General features: G+C 41.5%; 1 protein-coding gene across 12 annotated transcripts in view; it reads right to left on the minus strand.

Annotated features, from left to right (window-relative positions):
• LOC308053646 (uncharacterized protein) overlaps positions 1-22,250 on the minus strand; it is a gene marked incomplete at its 5' end in the record, with an annotated part of 168,661 nt that overhangs the window by 123,454 nt on the left and 22,957 nt on the right. The window contains one exon of one of the 12 annotated variants that reach the window (XR_013923712.1): positions 19,583-22,248. The exons of the other annotated variants lie outside the window; for them this stretch is intronic. Of the gene's footprint in view, positions 1-19,582; positions 22,249-22,250 lie in introns of those variants that run through there. 12 annotated transcript variants of the gene reach the window in all.

The following is a 22,250-nucleotide window of genomic DNA, read 5'->3' on the forward strand; positions in this document are numbered from 1 at the left end:
CTTACAGCCACAGCTATCATACCTGCTGCCCCTTGGGCCAGAAATGCTTCACAAGCCACCACCTCTGCAGAGAAAACAAGAAAGCTAAACAGAAGTTTTGCCTTGGTCCACTGAAAGCAGGAGATCATCTGTAAGTGTTACAAGGTGTTCCCACCCTACGTTACGGCTGGACTCCAAATTGCACAGAAGCTGAAATAATGGCTTTTATTAAAGGGGATTGGGGCTGGCCCTTGTCTAGCCTCTGCATGAGTTTCCTGAGGAACAGAGGCTTTACACTCACTTGTAGGAGAGCGGAGCTGATGTATCCAGAGAGTTTAGTTCCCAGTTGCTCAGGTAAACACAACTTCAGGCTAATTTTTATTAGTTAAATAAGTTCTCCATGTGCAGATTTACAACACATGTGACCAACTCAAATTTTTAATTACAAGCAGAGAATGATTAAGCTGCTTATTTAAAAGGAAAGACAGCTAGTCTGGTGGCCTTCTAGTAGCACTCTATAACATGATGGAGAGGCCTGAGCTGGCACTCAGCTCTCCAGCAGCCTTGCTTATGGGGTCAGTATAATCATCTGCTGGAAGGGCTCCAATACCTGTCTGGGCCTCCAAAGCCATTATTGCCTGGAAAACAGTGAAAACTGGGAGGCGGCCAAAGTCCTTGCAAATACCAAGTGCTGGGTACCACAGCTCACCTTGCCCTTCCTGGGAAGAAAAGTCAGCAAGGGTTGAGTTTTGGGGTGGGTTTGGGGTGTTTTAAGAGGCAAGGTCATAAAGTCATTTAAACCATGGCGCTCTTGTTGTATCTGCTCAGACATCAGCAGTCTATTTATAATTTTTTTAAGTGTCATACACAGACTGCTTTAGGGAGATGCTACGTGCTGTGATGTAGGAAGCCAGGCAGGCTGCATTTTCTATGAAGTTAACTACAAAACACTGCTGCAAACTGGCCAAGTACAGGTATGGTGCTACTGCACACACAGCCATGGAGCATGATTATTGACTAATTGCTGAAGTGCAAGGCAGCACTGGGTGCTCCTCTTACATGGGTCCTAAAGGGGAACAACTGGGATCCAACTCCTGAAAGATCCAGCATCAGCCCCACAGACAAGGTGGGAACCTCCTCCACCTCCAGCACATCCCTGCCAAGTCCCTTATTCTGCAGACACTCTGCAATCTCCTGCTTCACCCATCCCCTCCACTGCCAGCCTGACACAGGACACCCACCCACAAACATGCACAAAACCTCCAAGATAACAGGATCCAGCAACTGTAAGATTCAACTTCAAAGGCATTAAAAGACATAACATTTTATTTGCCTTCTGCTTTTTAACTTTTGGGGTCCACTCAGGTAATGCTTTTTATTTTTAATTAAAAATAAAAGCAAGGCTGCTTCTGCAGTCATTTCTCTTTGAAGTTGGACATTTAAGTATAATATCTGTTACCTGAAGACTTTGCTAAAGCTATGAGTTTAGGAAAACTCTGCCCAAAACTTATGTCTCAGCAGATCTGGATGCTTATTTTGGTTTGATCAAGTTTTATTTTGCCTAAAACTCTTCCCATACATTCTTTCAGCAATTAAAAAGTAATTTTGAATTCCATGCAGTTTTTCTTTTTCCATTTTAAGTTTAAATTTAATGTGTGTTTTTCATATCATCACGACAAATTGCCTCTTTTTCAATCCCGCAATAACCACCTCCTTGCTCAGCACCTTCTAACGGCCATTGCAATAGTTAACAACAGTCCAGAGATATACCACTTAAGGAGATAGTTTCATTAACACCTGGGAGAATAGCAGGGCTGGTGGCTCTGTTTTCACAAGACCTTTGCTTCCAGGTGCGGATTTGTGCGAACACACATGGGCTCTGCGCACCTTGACAAAGCTCCTGCAATTTGCACAGTGCCTTCTCCAGGCAAGGCAGCGCTTGCAGCCAGCCTCGCACGTCTGTGAAAGCAAGCACAAGCCTCCAGTCTTTATGTTTCCTCTTAACCACAAAAGCATACTTACATCCTACATTACTTGGTGTAATGGGATCCATCATCAAAATACTCTTTCTACTGGAGGACTGTTATATTTCATTGCTGAAAGAACTAAAACTTTTGAAGCCTCTCCTTAATTTTCAATGAAAAGCATTTGGTTCCAGGGTGACAGACGAGGCTCTTAAGAGCTGTTACCACCTCGGGTAATTATAAAATGACGGAAGGAGAAGAAAAAAAAGAAAAAAAAAAAAAAGAGAGCACGCCAGATTAACACTCTGTGTGTTTGTGCAGGGCTACAAAGGCTCTTCCACTGGTGCCTGTGCTGAGAGCTTGGTTATAACAGCTTCCAGTTGGAAAGAAAATTGAAGGAGGATTGAAGTGAGGAAAGAAGAAATTGTAATTAAAAACTGAAATGAATTCCAAAATAACATATGAACTGGAATGCTACAAAATGCTTTCAGAAGAAAAAAAAAAGAAAAAAAGTGGCTTTTGTTGCAAACCAACACAGCCCAGATTTGAAAGAAGAGTCAAAAAAACGCTTATGCAAGCTTGGGGCTGGCCTACGCCCTTGGAGCTGGAGGAGGTTTGTCCTCTCCATGGGAAGCAGGTAAATCTCAGAAAATTGGAACTTCATTTTGACACTTCACTTAATGTACTCTACGTTGAGTGTAACTGGAAAAAAAATCAAAGCAAGACAAAACAAGGCAACAGGCTGAGCAAAGCCCTATGAAATGAAACTATTCCAGCAATAACAACTAGTTCTTCAATACGGTGAAACAGAGTAATGCTGATATGCAGATAGACCGTACAAGAAACATACAGACTAGAAGCACAGGAAAGCATTTTGCCTTGGTAAGAGATAAAATGAAGTAGCTCTTAGTGACAACAGCTGAACACAGAGGTGGGAATCGTGCAGCGCATGATGAAACAGGGCAAAAGCACAAGACAAGGGCCATCACCGAGGTACAGTAGCCTTTAACCTTTAATACTCTGCCCCCTAAATCTAAATTAAAACAGAACAACATGCAAGATTACTAGCCTATAGGTCCACATAATAAATTCCTCCCAAATTGTGCCTACTGCCAGCAAAGCGTTTATAGCACTACATGGGGAAATGCTAGGAAAATATCTATTTTGAGTGGCCGCACTCCCTGCTAGCCGCCAGCATCCACAGACACCAGCTGCGCTCACCCATTTCAGACTGGGCCAGCAAGTAAAGGTACTGCTCAACTGGGGGGGGGGGGGGGGGGGGGGGCGGGGGGGGGATAATGGCAAATAAAGGGCGCTTTAATAAAACAGCAGCATAATACAGGACTCTGTCCTCTCTATTTTTAATAGAACCCTTTCACGATATGGAACTAATTATCGCCATCTGCCGTCCCCATACTTATATTTCCTCTCTCACAGCTCATTCTTCAAAAACTCAGTAGCTTCCTCCCTTTACATTTGTAAATGCTGTTGACTATGGATAAAATCCATGTTTACTTTGTATTCAGGGCCCATAGGAAAGCTTGTTTTAATCATCAACAGATGTTACATTCTGCTCTGCTGTGCTTGGCACACAACTTCAGAGGGAAATAAAAGAAAAATCTTTATTTTAAATTTAAATTGTAGATTGTTACAGACTAAATAAAATGCCAAATTGTTATTGGAAACAACATGGCCACTGTAATAACTATAACTGACATTTACTTTTTACAATTATATTTTTTTTCTGGTGCTGTTTAACACAAGATGGTTTCCACATTTTCCAAAGGATTTTTCCCCCCTTTTCTCTGAAATGATTTGCAATCAAGCCACAGACATTTGTAATTTATTTTTATTTAATACTTTCCTACGAGTTTATGAAATACTGGGATTATTATGCTATATACAGTAGATAGTTTTTGAATACGTACTCTCCCTCTGGACTCATATTTCAATACACATTATCCCCTTGAACTCATTTATAAACACCCATTATTCCCACAGACCCCGCTATAAACATGTAATATCTCTGTGGACTGTTTCAGCCTGGTCCTTTTTATCTCTGACTTCTTTCCTATTTATATTCATCTTTGATGTCTGAACAGGCACTCCCCCCCACCCGTTTTTGTGTACCCGGGGGATGCGGGTGCCCTCCCACGGCGATGGGAGCAGTACCCTGCACGTACAGCCACAGCTTTGCTGTTATTCATTTTCCAGCTGCTAGAAAAAGTGAGCTGGCAACAGGCTGGCTCAGGCACCTGCTGCACGTGTGTTGATTGCAGCATCCTGACATTCCCTGCTATATGATTGACCATTTCTTTTTGAGCCACTGGTATGAGCAATAAGAATATGATCTCCAAGCCTCCATCACCAAGCATTCATCCCACACCCTCTCAACAGCTACAGCCTGGCCCCACGTACAGTTACCAAACCAGTGCTTTCTTTGAGTGATAATTTCTCATTTCAATTTTATTTCTATACCACTGCAGAACATACCTCCTGAAATTTAGATATTTAGCATTGCTCAGAATTAAAATGAAATAAAATGTCTGAGCGGAAAAAACCTGAAATATTAGGCATGATAGCTCTTCATTGTACCTGACTACTAAGAGCGAGTAGAGTACTCATTCTTCTGCTATATTTTACCAGACTTTGCTAGATGTCAAGTCTTTTTACTCTTTGCTGCTGCAAATATTTTCTTCCACTTTACTCCTATGGTAACAAAATACACAAAACCAAAATTCACTACGTGAGTCTCCAGAAGACCACAACATGCCAGTCTAGATACAACAAAGGGATGTTTCAGAAGCAAACAAAGTTGGCAACAGACATAGATTGCTATTTATAATTAAATCTCATACATTTTTATGGGACAAAACCAGAGTACTTCAAAAGTAAGGGACATCCCACACAGCCAGAGTGAATTTCAAGAGGAGTGCTGCCTTAAATTCCTAGTCTTAAGAAGAGAGACATTTCTCAATTACCGCAGCATCCTCTTCTCTGTCCTTGACAAATGTACTCTTGCTCTGTTCACAGCCTGTCTGGAGTGTTACTGCAAAGATAATTTCCCCATCCATCACCTGGAGCATATCACACATCTCTGCAGCCCTCCATTAGCCACCTCTTCTCCCCTCCTCCTCAGAGGCAAGCTCCTTCTCTTCACTTTCATGGCTCTTCACAACTTCTCCCTGTTTTACTGAACATTTTCTGAGCAGTGTGACGGGACTGCCTGCCACCTCCGGCCAGTGTGGGCTGCCCGCTTCTGCGCCCTGCCTGCCAGCTTTCCAAGCACGTTTGTGCTTTCTCCCATCCTGCCTCTCAAAACTGAGAATCTACTATTAGCACTGCCTGCTCAGGCAACATGGGTGCCTGCCAAACCCAAAACTCCCACCCAGAACTGAACACAGCCACAGATACTCATGCACTTCAGCTCTTGTACAGCGTGTTCACTCCGTGCATAATCCTGCTTGTGCGCAGGCTGAAGACATTGAATTACCAGCAGTGCAAAAATAAACGATCAAGTTCACTTTAAAGTCACAAGTCATTTTTGTCTAAAATCACTTAGATGTCTAAAACTCAGGGAAATCAACACGAAAGGGCCAGCACTCAGATTTATCTCAGTACTCTGGATAACAGAGTCAGCTTTAACTCTGCTGTGCACCTCTCACATTGAGACGCTATCACGAGGGCAGCAACATCATCCTTCCACTGAACTTCCTTTGGTTTCTATAATCCTCCAAAGCCCACCATATTGTAACTGAAGCTTTAATTAAATCAAAAAGAGAGGGAGAGCCTTGCTTTTTGTGCAGACTCACAACTTGCCAAGCAATGAAAAATTATTGTAATCATCCTCTTGCTACCTTGAACCTGCACATGCACCAGAAAGCTTGCAAGAGTGCCTACTGCAAAACAAAGGGGTATATGCTCCCACCATGAGTTCCCTCTCTTGTTTGAAATCATGTGCACATAAGAACACAAATGCATAGCAATATTGACAAAATGATATTATGATTTTAGATAGTTGCAAGATTTCACACTAAAAGACAGTCTGAAAGCAAGCTTCCTGGATCTGTGAGTCAGCGTCCAGGAGTTTTTAGAGCAAGTCAAGACGGGAGCAGAAGGAAGCTGTGCTGTACCTGGACTAGCACAGCACTGTTGTAGGTTTTGGAAGGATACTTATATGGGGGTTTGTATGTAAGATAATACATTTACAAAAATGCACATGCAGTTACATAGTCAGATGTTGCATTTGTGCAAACATTAACCACAAACAAGTTGAAACAAATTTTTCTTTGAAAAAATTTGAGATTTAAAAAAGAAGTCTCAGAAGGAAATAAATCCTTTTATTTTAAAAATTACAAACTACAGCACAATGCAAACCAGCTTGGAAAGCAGCAGACTTCTATTTTACATCACTAGTGAATACTGTTATGAATTAACAGCTCATTAAGAAAAAAAACTTTGCAAGCCATGAATCTCAAAAGAAAGTCAGAGAAACTGTCATCTGCAATTTCCAGTGTGTGAATAAATCTAAAAAGACGTCAACGGACTGAGTTCTTGCCAAGAGCCAAACAAACAGGTGTCCCCTGGCCTCCTGACCCTGACATCAACAGCACAATAAAACTCTTCCCATTCTGGGACAAAACCATTTGGTACCAGTACATTCAGTAATACCTGCTTCTTAAAATATGGAAACGTGTATAACAAATGTCTCTTAAAGTCCCAGAAGAAACAGAGACTTGCACTGTGAAGTATTCCCCCTAGGAAGCCTGTAAATCATACCGAAATTTCACTTGTCCTGGAACAGGTTTGAAAATCTGTTTGTGGTTTCTCTTACATTTAAAAAAAAAAAACCACACATATCTGGACAGTTCACAAATGAGAGTCCTTCAAACTCCAATGTAAATATCTCTGTACATGTTCTTTCCAATAGCCTTAAACTGCAGACAAATTTGCTCTGAAAACTTAATTCTTTTTATAGTTTAAAAAATTTTACTCTTTATTATTTTTATCACATTCAATTGATCTGTAAATTACAGCATCACTACTTCATGCATTCATTCCTTTTTATCAGATTTGGCCATGCTGTCTCCGCAAAGGCAGTGCTATTGTGGCCTCTGGTTATTTTCTGCTCTAAGAACTCCAGCATTTCTAGTGTGAAATCTTTAGGCTGGAAGCGGGCTTGAGAGCGGACACAAAGAGGACAAAGTGCATCCAGCACAGCACTAGCTAGAACAAGTTAATATCACATTTACTGTACACAAACATGCATTCCACATGATGCTTTAATTCAACTATTTAAATAAACGTGTTCACGTAGGACCACCTGGGCAGGTTAAACACAGGAGGCATGTTGGCAGGCTGTGAACGAGCTGAACCTGTGTTTTCATCTACACGCAGTCATCATTTGGGCAGATGGAAACTAACAGAATATGAAAAGAAAAATAGCTGAGCAAAATACAAATAGTTAGATCCTCTGTCACAAAAAAAAGTACACTTAGTTATATGGGTTTGTGTGCTTAAAATCATCAGGTACAAAAGAAACTAGAAAGTAAATGGGGAAAATCTGAAAGAGGAGAGGAAATAAATATAAGCAAAGGGAGAGGAAACAAACACAAGAAAGCAAAGAGTATCTGAATAAATTGTTTTCAGAAAACACACCAATGTATACAATAAATGCTACTGCTTTTTTTTTTTTTAATGTATTAAAGCGAATTAGGAATCCCCATTGGTTTTCAGATTTAATGGAGAAACATCATGACAATTTTATGTGTGATGAGAGGGCAGCATGGTGCAAAGGCAAAAGCGTGCCAGAGCAAGTCCACAGAGGTGCCTTGAGGACTGTCCCACCATGGCAGCCATGCACAGAGCCCTGTCACCACAGCATTTTCTACCAGTCCCCCACCGTTTCTCCTCTGCCCTCAGGATTTGCACAGCTGGATTACATCCAGCAACACACACAGGGTAGCCCAAATGCTGCAGGTCTGACAACTCACAGAACCATGAGGAGGGATGCAACAGCAAGCCTTTTGCTGGTCCCATTATCACCAGTCATCTGTGGAAAGAGATCTACCATTTCACCCAAAATGAACGTTGGCCAAGATGGTTACTACCATGTAGATCCCAAATGGAAGCATCTTCTAAAGCAAACTTATTTTGGCAAGACCTCCTCATGGAAAGTAAGTACACTGAAGATGCAACTCATTTCCCCCCCCCCCCCATGAGTAACAGAAATTAGGTTGACTAGCATTACCGCCCTGATAGAGATTTGCATCCTGCTTTCTGAGCATCTATGAAAATATATCTAATGTAGCAGTTTCTCAGCAGGTGAATCTTGTTTACAGGACCAGACTGATGGAGATCTTGTTTGGAAGAGACAAAGCTCTATGGTGTTTATCATCATTACAGAACTCTGGGCACAATATGTAATCACTTTATGATAAAAATAAATAGGTCAGGTGTTACACTGCATAAAAATCTCTGCTCATGCAGATGGTCACCCGCACTTAATTTCCTTGGCTACCTCTCCATCCATCCATCAATTCCTCCGCACTTGAAATCTAAAGTCAATTTGGAAAGCTATTCCAAGATAACCTTCAAAGTCATTTCCAAAAGGTATGCCTCTGATTGAGGATGACAGTCCAGCCACTCTTTGGTGTTATATCTTTGTGACCATAATTCATCGTATTCACTCTGTATTGCATCATATTTCAGCGAGAGGAGTATTTTTTTAACAGTACGTGTTAGTGTGCAGTTTATTAAAATGAAAACCCTTTATCTCCTTTGTCACTTCTCTCCGTTCCTTGCAGTTTATCCCATCATTGCTCTCTATCATTAAACTAATACAATGAACCTACATAGATACGGTAAATACCAAATAATAAAACAGACAATGCTAATGTTGTGACATTCACAAAAGGCAACAAAATTAAAGCTGGGATTGTCACTCCAGCCCTGCACAACACCACATTTGACATGGGGTGCCACAGTCACATAAAGCACAGGAGATTTAAGAGAAGAATGGATAGGGATACACAAGAAGGCAGAAATAGCAAGGATTTTTTTTAATGTATTTTTCTGACAACTCTTTGCATTATCATTTATTTTCTATGCTTTTGGATCATGACTGAAGAAACCCCATGTTCAGACAATTCACAGTGATGGAATAAAACATCCTATCAAAAACACTGGATGGTAGGACTACTGAATTATTCAAGAAACAGGAAATTATTAGAGGTCGTGTTTATTCAGAAACAAAAGTGGCTTGTTAGTTCATAGGACTCGAAATAATGATATGATTTAATGTGACACTTTGCATAATATAGGCTGCTGGAATTTTCTATACGACTTCCAGTTTAAAGGTCAATAGTTGCACTCAAACTGCAGGTTTTAGAAAATCATCCAATCTTGATTTTAAAACATCCACCATAGAATCACAGAATGGTTTGGGTTGGCCATTAAGTTGTTCCAGTGATTAATCATCTTGCCTGATTAAAAAGTACAATATTTCTAGTCAAATTTTTGTCTACCTTTAATTCAATTCACTAAATCTCATTATACTTTTTCTCTGCTACTTTTAAGAGCTCTCTATTCACAAATTTCTTTTGCCTCTGTAGGCACTTACTGACTGTGTTCAAGTCACCTCTTAAGTGCCTTTTTGATAATGTAAGAGGCTTGATTTTTTTTTTTAATTTTTGTTATCTGTCACTTAAGATAAATTTTCCTCTTAATCACCTTTGTGGATTTTCAGTGCATCCGTTTTAGCGCCCTTCGCCAAGTGTCAGGCCAAGAAACGGACAATATTCCAGAGGCATTTGCAGTGGCAAAAAGAGATCATACAACCCTAATCCTACACAGCATCCTCCAGCCCCTACATGAAAGGACTGTACCAGCAGATTCCTCTGTAGTCATGCTACAAGTGACAAATAAAAACAGTCCATGTGACAGACACTCATCACCACCTCTCAAAGCAACAATCACACAATTATTTTAAACTTTATTTAAGGTCATACAAATGACCTTAAATGGAAGCACATTTCTATTAATTCACAGATGACTAAAGATGACACACGATAATAGCTTTCAAAACTTGTGGTATTTCTCAAACGGGAAAGGAGGATACTTGCGTAACGTCAAATGAAAAGCTGAACAATAGCTTATCTAGATTTTATCACAACCTCTCTTTGCATATGCAGGCAGAGAGCAATATGTGTTAGAAAAATAGAAAATACTGCAGACTGGGAGTGCTAGGCATCCCTTCCATGTTGAAGTGCTGCTACTCCTTGCACAACACACTGAATTGGCAGAGACAATCCAACTCACATGTTGCCCCAAGAGGCATTTCATGGAGAGCAGACAGGCATGCCTGTCTATATGCCACATCTACACGCACTGCTAGAAAAAAACCCACAAAACACAGCATCCCCATGCCACGTCACCCGCAGGTGACCACACACCGAGCATTGCTGGCAGCTGCTCCCCACAGTGTGCAGCAGACAGAGCCACCCCTCCATGACACGGGGCATGACTATGCGGGGCAGGATCGCAGATGCAGGAAGAGAAGTGTGAGATGACACCTACTGCTGATGTCACGTGCAGGTATCCATTAGTAAGGGGAAATAAAAGCAAGAACTCTTGAAAGAAAAAGGATTCTTCTTATCCAGTACTGTACACCTTCTTGATAAATGGTGTTCAGATTATACTATCATAGTTTACCAAAGGGCCAGACAGCAAATAGGCTTTTTTTAATGACAGATAGTGGTGACACAAAGCTGGTGATCACTCACTGTGCAGTCTTGCCCCAAGCTGTGACCTCAACCCATTTGATGTTTCAGTACAATGTAATATTCCACAACATTAAAACCATCAAGACCAAAAAAAAACATTACAAGTTATATTCTACATTTAAAATATGAGCTGCTCCAATTGGATCCAAGCAAGTTAAAGCTGTAATTAATTTATCGCCTGCATAACCCTATGCCTTAATGAGATGATTATTTTTCATATTTGAAGCAGAGGAAGAAACAAAACCAGAAGTCATAACCATGAGGAGGAAACTGGTGAACGTCTCGGGAACTTTTACTGCAGAAAAAGCATCCTTTACTGCTGGGATGTATGTGTTTTGATGCATCAGGCTTTACTAATTTTGTTGTTTGTTTTAAGAAAAATGGCTTCCTTTAAATAGCATACAAACAATAGCAGCCAGACAGGAGTTTCACTTTGGATGTTGTATGCTTTTCTGCATTTGCACAGGACAGGACAGGGTGATCTGATCAGACCCTGAACTCTTGGATGTTTCCTCTTAGCTGTGGTAATGAGTTGTTTCGGAAGCTGTGAGGAGTCCTCGCAAGCTGTCAACGTGCAGAAGCACACTGCAAACCCACACAGGTGCTTCCCTGCACAGAAAGAAAGAAGCAACTGCTGTGCTCCTTCCAAGTCCTCTCCAATGCCAAGGACCCTCTCCTTCAAACACACACACAGTAAAACAGCAGCAGGGACCCCATGAAAGTGGGCATCTGTAGATGTACACACAGACAACATCTTATGAATCTACGGTCACCAAACAGCTGCTTTTGTGCCCCAAAGGGTAGCCTGTGTGTATGTACATGCACAGTGCCTGAGGCTGTGGGCAGCATCCCATAATCCCAGCTGCCTGCAGACTGATCATGGTCAACCTCTTGTTTCTGCAAGGCTTCATCAGGTTATCAGTAGCACACAAAGGCACTGGAGGAGCTGCAGAAACTCCCAAGATTAACTAAAGAAGCAACTATCAGAAAACAAAAAGTTTTCAGCGATTATTTTTAATTTTTCAAGAGTTGCGTGCTATTAAAGTGCATTTCAACAAAAGGCAGTATCTTTCATTTTTTTAAAGACAACTTTGAAATGTATTCTCTTTAAAAATTATACCACTTTTTCACATCTTAATTAATGCCAAACCTTTATTTTCTTTCTCAGTAGTGTATTAGAAAGCCACTATTAAAGTAATTTAATTTTTGTAAGGAGCAGCATTTGTTTTCTATTTTTTTTTTTAAAAAAAGGTGGTTCTGAAATCCTGGCCTGTCAACATTGCTTAAAACATTCCTATTCCATGCCTCTATGTAATAAATTAAATCAGTGTTTTAATTGTGCCCATGCTTTGTGGTTCCTGGCAGTACAAAAAGATCTTCTGTGACTGCACGTCCCAAAAAATCCTACCGAGTGATTAATTACTAGTCTGGAAGATATAAATATGCTTTTCAGTAAAGACAGTATGGACTGCTGGAAGCTTTGGCTTTACATATCTCTGTAGATCTCTTTCACCCAGCAGACATCATCCTAATTCAAACAAGATCCCAGCTTCAATATTTACTGGCAGTACAAAAACCCTTCTCTGCCCATTTGCCCTATTTAATTAACACAAGGTATATATATCTGAAATTGAGGAATATAAGATATGTTTATTCATATTTTAGATTCCTCCAAGTTCTCCTCACTCTTAAGTAAACCATCCAACATGGTATCTTAAGTCCTGCATGTTCTGGACAACATAGCTCCTCCAGAAAAATGTTTTTATTAGCATCTAAGTAAAGAACAGCGAAGTTGTCGGTCCCAGCCCCGTATATTACTTCACTCCCTGCAACTTTGTGCTGTCACAGTTGGTGGCTTTGCTCTCTCCTTCAACCCTTCTTCTGCTCCAAATCAGTTCTGGGAGAACTCAGTGATATTTGCAGTCTGTTCCCAGCTTGTCATACAATAATCTACAAGGAGAGGAATTTTATTTCCTTTCCCACCCGAACACCATCAAAATTAAAACTGAAACTATTCAACCTGCACATCTGGGGCAAATCAGTGCCACTGCAGCCAACCAATGGGGTCCAGCTGCAGCTCCAGCAGAAGCTTCCATCACCTCAGAGGGAACATCTCCCAGCAGTGTAAGGAGCAACAAGCAGGAGATAATTCAGTAAAAGGAAAACTAATTTAAAAAGGCAGCAAGTTGAAAGGACCCAGAACCAGCTATGCAACATCAAACTTCTTACAGTCAGGTCATCAACACAAGCCAAAGCAACATTAAGTGGAGATCGCTGCTTAATGGCCTGAAAGAGGGGATTGATGGATCATAATCTAGCTCCTTATCATAAGGAACACAATTTATGAAACTACAAGCAAGAACATGACAAACAGACTAAGTTCATCCTTATTCTTTGAAAAGGTCTGTCCATAGTCAAGGAACAAACTGAGATATGAAAGAAAAACATGTGCCTGTTTTGAGGATAGAAGACTAGAGTTTTGCAACTCTAAGCACCAAAATTCACTGAAATCACTGGTGCCATCATGATTGCTCATTAACAATACGCATCTTCCAGCTGACATTTTTCATTTGGACCTTGTGAATACCACAAATCAAACATACATAAGAAGGCAGCCAACTTCAACTGAGGAAAGGTCTTTAAAAAATAAGAAAGAAAATAAACCTTTGATAAAATAATTGCTTCTACTGTTATTTTTCTTGCTATTGCTTCAAAAACAATTTCTCTTTCTTTCTTGTTCATCTAGCTGGTATCCTGCTGTTGCGCAGATGAAAGGTCCAGTCTCTTTAAAATTTCATGCAGGGCTCTTTAGAACATCTCAGTTTTAAATGCCCATGGCAAAGACAACAAAATGTAACAGTAAATGGAAAGCAGATGAAAAACCCTGTTTATATACTTCATAAAGGTACTGCATGCAACAGAAGGTATGTTTTCACACCCAAACATAGTGGCAATAACCATTCTCAAAATCACTGAGCCACATAACTTACATTCACTGAAGTACTGACCACAACTCAGCATCCCAAAAGCTATGTGTAACTCATCAAATCTAAGTGCCATCCAATTTTATTACCTGGTAAAAGTTTTCTTCTCCTTCTACCCTCAGAGCAGAGATTCTTCCAAAACTGCACTATCCTGACCTTAACGACAGAGGACACATACTTGTGGCCACCTTAAGGGGTGTAAAGTAATGGCCTTGGTGGAGTAAGAGCACAAGTTGTGTAAGACAGATACTCCAGCATAGCCACAGGCATCAACATAGACCACACCATGTCCCACCATGCATGAGGTCCTTCTTTGGTCTTTGCAGCACTTGTGCTTCCCTGCACCCTGGAAGAGGAGCCTGTAGAGATGCACACATTGATGCAGGTGGTCTGGATTTACATGCAGACCACTAAGAAGTTGTTTCCAAACTTTCCAAAAAGGGTCTCGCTTCCTTTTTCTGGAAATGGAGCATATTCTTACTGGGAAGATGAATAGATTTCACTGACGTTTCCTTCAGGTAATTTTGCCATTCACAAATAGCATATTTTTACCAAATTCAAGACAATGGGGTATTGCAATCTATTTCAAGTTTCTATAGCCCACGAGCCAGCATGGTAACTGCCATCATCCAGACAGCAACATTCAAGTCCAACAAGTTTGTGTGGATTTGTAGCATTTTTTTTATCTATTAAGTTTAAGGTATTTTACCAGAACGGTCACTGAATTTAAAACCAGAAGCCACAACATCTATTTCCTATATATTTGCTATCACTGCTCTTATTTACGGTGTTCACAGCTCTTAATACTCTCGAAGATGTATTTTTTAGCTCACTCTGGATTTTAAGCACAAGTGTCACATCTGTGGTGCCAAAGCACCTAGGGAGGAACCAGTAGACTCCCTGCCTGCAAAGAGTGGGGTCACTTACAAATAAATCAAAAAGAAAAATTAAAAAAGAACAGAGGAACCAGTTACCAAACCTTGAGTCACTTCTGGGAGGACAGAAATTTATAGATGATTCTTCAGAGAATCGCCCTGCTACCTAATTGTATTTGCACTCCAGATATGACAATACTTTGACAGAAAACTGGAATGTGGGTAAAATCCTGGAGGTATTTCTGCAGGTTCAAGAAAAAGTCTAGCATTCCTGATTATAAGAAATATAGAAATATTGAGCCTATTGCATGAAGAGTGCAAAGCAGTGAAGACTGTGACAAGAGAAGAACCCCTACGCCTAACAGAAACAAGCCCCAGGTGGGTGAGCAGCACAAGAAGCAGAATGTCTCTTCTGAAACAGCACAAGCATTCCTAAATACAGAGGGTTTTTGAAGTGCTGGTTATAAAATTGGTTATAATAAACTAAATACAGATGCGAGAAAGAGATGACAGGATCTCTCCCTTTAGGAATAGGGTAGGTTAAGCTGTGTGAACTCATTATGAGTGGAGTTATGTTTTGTACACTAAAAATGAGAAGAATAAACAACTGTATCAAAGTGGGTGAGCCTGAAGGTTTAAGACCCTCAGCATCCCAAAACAGAAAACGTTACCCTGCAGGAGTTGCTTGCATTAATCAAAATACTCTGCTAGCTAATCCTACATTGATAACAAGGACTAACCACACAGGGAGACCAGGTATGTGATGGCATGGCACAATGTAAAGCTGATTCAACCAGGAAACATGTCTGCCATAGCCCAGAGGTCAAGTTTGGAGAGCACTGTGCAGCATCACCCACAACAAAAAACCGTCCTGTATCTGAACAAGCTGCTAATTGCTATGCTTATCCTGGATAATCTTGTGCCAAGGCAGTTTCAAGGAGGCAAACCAAAATTATCACATGTTCACCAGAGCAGCCTGGAATCACAGAGCAATGCACAAGTGAGTCATGGACTATTCAATATCCAGGAACAAGTCACAGCTTAATAAATAGGCTTACTCTGGCCACAGCCCTTCGTTATACAGTACTAGTAAAACTAGAAAACCCTAACTGCATCAGCCACGACAGAGGAAATTATAAGCATTTTCAGTCAATACTGAGCTTGTGCATCCAAAACAAAACCACCCCAAGTGATTTTGCAGACGATTATTGTGAAGTTATCACCAGGAATATGAGCACAAAACACTTTCTGTGCCACCAAATAACTAAGAAGGTGAAGAAGCCCAGAAAGCACCAACTGGGAGCAAGTCCACCCTCAGCACAGCAACAGCATGTCAGCAGCACCATGACAAGGGTCCTATCTAACACCAAGAACAAGAAACCAAGTGCAGGAGATGCAAGTGGAAAGAGCAAACTCCCCTGCACCACCCCACTGAGCTCTGCCATAAGGGACAGAGCAAGGAAACCGGGATGAAGAAAATATTCAGGTGGATGTCGCACATACTGTGCATTATGCAGAACATTTATTTTAGCCTGTATTGTCCAGCTTGCCACCACTTTGTATAGATAGGTATTGCCTGCAGTATAGCAAAGTAAAACAACCCAAAGGAATCGCCATGCCATGGTCTTTTGGCATGGGGAAGGAGCAGAGGAGCGTGGGAGCGAGGGGCACCTGCATCACGGGGACCAGCTGCATCAGCCCCACACAGGCCCGAGACCTGGCTCTGCGATCCTGGTCCAGGCAACAGGAAGTGAGAAATCCCTGGCTTTGCTGACCACACACCAGGACCTGGAGCCACTGGTGACTATACCTGTATGCAGCCCCACTACCTTTCAATTAAATGTATATCACAGAAAAACTTCCAAATTAAAATTATTCCAATACTCATCCACAAGTACTCCAGCTTGAAACATCCGTATATGTAAAAATACTGGAATTGTTTTGCACACTTCTACTTCCTTCCTCCTTCAACAATGATCACATCTAGTGAATTGGAAATTCCAGCTTCGATGGTTTGGGGTTTCTTGGCTATGCACAAAGGAGTTATTTTCACACTAAGATCCAGAAATCCAACCGACTCTGAATTATTTAAAGAAATATTTGAACAAATACCAGGCAAGAAAAATTTCAGCTTTAAAGAACTAGAACAAGCTATCAGTTACTGAAACACTGAAAGACATGAAACTAATAATGGTTTTGTATCAACTCCTGAAAGATTATTCATATATTAAAACAAGAAATAATGGACATTTCTTGGAAAGTTGTGTTACTTTACTATAACCACATGGGCTTCAGAAATGTAAAAGATCTCTTTAGGTGTGTTTTTGTAGAAGAGATTAACTGAAGACCAGTTTCAAGTTCAAAACTTTATTCTGTTTGTGCTGCATTAAGCTTTCAGTGCAGCCACATATGAATGATTTGTATTCTTTAGTCTGACCTAAAGCCTTGGACCGAGGAAGGAAATGTGGGTCAGCCCTGGCCTGGACCCCTGTGATCCCCCAACAAACCCCGGGAAGGAGCTAATGCCTAGGACAGTGCCAGCAGGAGCCGTTTGCTTCACAAGATTTCATACACTCAAGTCCTGCAGACCCTTTTTCAGGTGTGTCTGTCCCAGCTGGGGTGGACACACATTGCTTCTGGCTTTTAAGGTTGAAAAGAACATGGGCGATTTTGCACGACAATCAGACCACTGCAATATTTCCACCCAAATGGCTTTTGTACGACCATAATGGAAGGTATAAGTAAAAGGAAATCTCTGTTAGTCATCCCAGACTTTAATCCAATAAGAAGGATAAACCGTGTTTTCTTTGAAAATCATGTATGTGGTACGTAAAGTGCTATCACACCAGAAAGGTCTTAATACAAAATGAAAAAAACTCAGTTCTATTTTCTATAAGTAGGGAAGAAGTAACTTGGGGTTATCCTTTTAGCTTATTCATACATTATGGACTCAATAGGTTAGTCTTGTTTTTTAATACATTATTATTAATTAGACATGGCATAGCCAGAGGCAGAAAGCAATCAGAACACATCCCAGCTCACAGGACTCTGCTCACTGCCCAGCTGGACCTTTACTGTCTTTGACTGGCTAGGAGACACTTCTGGTCTCTGGCCTCCTGTGCAGGTGATACAGGAGAAACATGCTCATGCTGACGATAAAAGCACGATGGGGGGAGCAGTGGGCCAGGCTTCCCCCCATGAACCACTGACCAGCCTCCGCTCTGCAGCCACGAATGGGGTCGTACCCACCGGCCACACAGCCCCCAAGCCCACGCTCCTGCCCGCTGTGTGGGCCAGCCTGGCTGTAATACACAACCCTGGGCAGTTTTCACCCACTTTCCTACAAATCACATTTGTGGAATGTGTCTGATTTTTACTGAAATCTGAATATTTCACACAGCAATAATACAAAATTTTGGCAACTGTGTTTTGCCTCATTAGTGGGACATATAGATCACAAGCTCATTTTGTTAAGATTTTTCAAAGATTAAGCATTTACTGATCAGAGCTTGATGCAAAAGAGGTTGAAATATTACTTTAACATAATTTTTATTTCCCCAAAAGTCACATTTTCTCCTGCAAGAGAATTGAATCTGCAATCGCAAGAAGCCTGATTACGTAAAATAGTTAAGTTTATAAGTAACCAACAGCATTCATAAAGGTCACTGTCTGAAGGCAGACCCATCCCAAGTAACTCCTGTGCCTAAGGTGCTCACATCACCACCACGCTCCCCTACAAGCCCTTGGCAGCTGGGTGACTGAGCACATGAGCCAAGCCAGTCCGAGGGCTGTCAGGTACCACCAACAGTACAGTAATACATCCCTGTTTGCTGCTGGAAATGTCTACTGGCATTTAATTATGTTCTTGTGAAAAATATCAATCTGAGTAACTACCAAAATGCATTCTGGAAATGCATTTGTAGAAAACTTACTGCTGGATAAGAGAGACTCTTGTCTACCAGAACACACCATATAAAATTGCTCTTCAGTATTACAGTAAACTGGATTTTAGTCTTAAAAAAAAAAAAGAGAAAACTATAACAATAACAAAAACTTCACCTATGATCTAAAAAAGTTATGAAAAATGAAATATGGAAAAATAAGTACAAAAATAATACAAAAACTGTGGGGAAACTTGGGCCAGAACCTTGTTGACTGTAAAGCCAGTGTAATCTCTCTGCCCATAAGGGACCTGCAACAGCCCCTGCCTCCATCCTTCCACACCCACAGTTCTCACCTGAGCATCTGAAACCCCTTGTACAGGTGACAGATGGATCACCACTTAACACCTCCCAAAGTTAAGGCATGAGCCAAGATAACCTTTAAACACCTAAACTGAGAAAAATAAAGAACCAAAGCAGGCTTTTCTCTTCCCTCCGCATTGTGGCCAGGCACAAGCAGCATCCTAGCTAGATGCACAGAGCAAGTAATGCCCAGTCCCAGCAGACGCCTACTTTCAGTGCAGAAGTGGCCCCAGGTTTGCTGCCCGCCATTCCCTGGGGCAGAGGGGGGCCTCAGGACATCACACCTGTTGCTGGCTCTGGAAGGAACCAAGGTACAATTAATACATATGAAAATACCATGATTTCCATCCTTCAACCTTAAGCTGTTCAGCAGTTAAGTGGTTCCCAGCCAGACTGCACACTGACAACCAGGCAGACTAAGATGAAGCTTCCAGCTTCACAGGCAAAAAAAGCTACAAAAAGTAATTCTCACACACTTTTTCAAGCACATCCTGAATTATTTGAGCATTAATTTAAAATCCTATATAAAACACACAATGACACGCCGCTGAGGGAAGCTTTTACCAACGCTTTACAAAACCACTTGAACACATGAGGCTTTGCCACAAGGGATGGCTGTGTGCCTCCCACCCTGCTTTGGTGAAGCCCTGTGCAGAATTCCTGCCCATGCCAGCAAGTCAGTACATCCCCCTGTGGCACGGCACAGCCTAGCCCAGCCAAACCCCAGTACAGCAAGGCAGCAAACAAACCCACCTGGGTACCATAACAGAAGCATCCTCATTAGGCACTCTGTGCAATTAGCTTGAGTCAGTTGAAAGCACATTTTTTACTCTGCCTTTCTACATCTGTGTTTTCCCCAAGGTCTTGACTTCCTGGTTTACTGCTCAAATGCTAAAATTCAGCTCTCCTTCCATAAAGTATTTTAAATCTAAAAATAATTTGAACCATGTTTATTTTTAAGAACTTCTACCCTCCCAAAAATAATGTTTAAAAGAAAGCAACTTTAAACATTAATACAGAGTAAGTAATTGCTTTTGCTTTCGTTGCAGATAAATCACTTTTAATCTACATTTAAAAAAAAAAAAAAAAAGATCAAAAGTAGTATTAATCATGCTGGCCAGAGAGCAAAAGGACATTCCCAGACATTAACTGCTTTCCAAATATGAAAAACATATTAAATATCTCTCTTAAAACAAGATGTTTTCCTCATGTTTCCTTTGGGGGAAATCTGCTGGGCGCATTCCTCCCCAGGCAAGGCTCAGGCATCGCCTGCCAGGCTGGGCCAGGGAGAGCACAGGCTGTGTGCTGTTACCACCTGGCACACCAAACCCACCCGCACTAAGCCCTGGAGATGCCCCTCGCCAATGGCCTGGGTGCCCAGTGGGCTCCAGCACCAGGACATTCCTGTGCAGGACAGGGCAGGATGACAATGCTCTGGTAGCACAGCCACACAAGGTGCCTGCACCACCATGCCTGTCTGCCCCCTGCTCATCACCAGTCCTGCACCAGTTAATCACTGCAGCAGGCCAAGTCTACATGTGAATTCTGCACTGCGAGACATCCCAATTCTGCAAATCTGTTTTCCCCAAAGTTTTCTAAGAAAGCACATGCACAGAAATTCCCACCCCATCCAGCTGTCATCATGGCACACGCGGATCAAACAGCAGACAGATTTTGCTTTTATTTAATTATAACCTGTGATTTCTGTTGCCATAGGATCAGAGGCAGGAGGGAGATAAATGTGCTTAGGCTGTGTAAGGAAATACAGTTAAGGTTAGTCCTAAATAAGATACAGCAAAGCTGTTTTTCCTTCAGCGAGGTCCACCCAGGCTGGCACAGAAGCCCAGCACACCCTCAGACTTCGTCCCTTCCCTCCCCGCGCACACATTAAGAGACGAATAACATGAGTCAGTGGAAAGGTGCTGCCTCAGGCGCACAACTTACAGTAGCAAAGTGCCATTAAATCCACAATTTGAATATATTATTAGGACAAAAAGGGGGGGAATGAAGCTCAGTGCTGTGTGCTGGCCACAAAGAAAAGGCCATCAAAAGCATCACTTCTCCCAGAGGTCTTTTTTCCCCCCTCAAAGACTATTTAATGATTTAAAGACACATTGAGAAAATACAGACTTTTTTTCCATTAACAGAAACTGGGGAACTGCACTGCCAGTCCAGCCTCCTCCACCCCATGGCAGGGCACACCAGGTACCAGCCGCAAGGATGTCCTACGGGTGATGCCACCAGCAGCCAGACCAGCACACAGCCACCTGCTGCCAGTGGCATTCAATACCTTGATGCCCAGTCTCCCTAACGCCCCTCTGTACTGTTCCTTACAAGCAAACATGTCAAATCACGCAGCTCCAGCCTGACCATCTACCAAGCCGCAGTCTCTCCAAGGCATGGCCATGAGACACAGCACCTCCATGGTGACGCTGCTTGTGACCCTGGCTCCTGAAAGACAGAGCTCTAGCGAAAAGGAGGATGATTTCATTTTCCCAGCAATAAATGCTTCTCACCCCCACAGCAGTAACTCTTTCTCTCCCCGCATTTATCCCACTCTCCCCAGCAGCAGGACAGACCCACAGCCAGGGAAAGGCTGCTGAGCAAAAGCCAAACCTACTGTTGGATTTGGTTTATGTGTTTATTTTTAACTGAAGCCAGTTACCCTAATTACTTTTAAGGCATGTGAATTCTGGTCACATGAATTAGAGTTTTCTGTCAAAGTAATTTTCCTGAAAGAGCTGTTTCTCTGGAATAAGCTTCCCATCTGCTAATCCACCAGAGCCACAGCCACTGGCCTTCCTAAAACAAAGAATACATTTTTTTCTCTCAGATACATGAGGAAGAATTTTATTAGGCTTTAGAGTACATGTAGGATTACAATAACAGAAATAATAGCTTATTTGTGAAAGAACTGATGTAAAAATAATATCCAAGTCCTCAGATGATAGGATAGATGTCTTTTAGCAATGAGCATTTAAAAAAAACAAACACACCAACACATTGGAAAAGTAAGGGACCTATCTGGTTTCTTCTTTCTACCTCACTAGTATCTTAATTTTGTTTTTAAACAGAACAGCAATAGTATTTGAACTTTTGCCAACTCCTAATTAATTAGGATTTTGCATGTTTATCATCCCTCATAAGAAAAACTTCCCCATGCACCCCAGTAATAAACAGCACAAAGCACACCACCAAGCGATAAAACTTGTTGGAGAGTTCATAAGTACAGATCTTTAAAATGTTTTCATGTGAAATATATGAGAATGTTCTATTTCCCTGCACTTTGCAAAAGCAAATTAAGAGTGAGTATCACAGGATTTGTAAAATAAAGCTATTCAGTATCTCACATCATTATGGCAGCATATTGCCTGGTCTGGATGTTACAAATCCTATTAAAGCAGGAATTAACCATCCCTAA

This window comes from Falco punctatus, assembly GCF_963210335.1.
Source record: "Falco punctatus genome assembly, chromosome: 14".
Lineage (NCBI taxonomy): Eukaryota > Metazoa > Chordata > Aves > Falconiformes > Falconidae > Falco > Falco punctatus.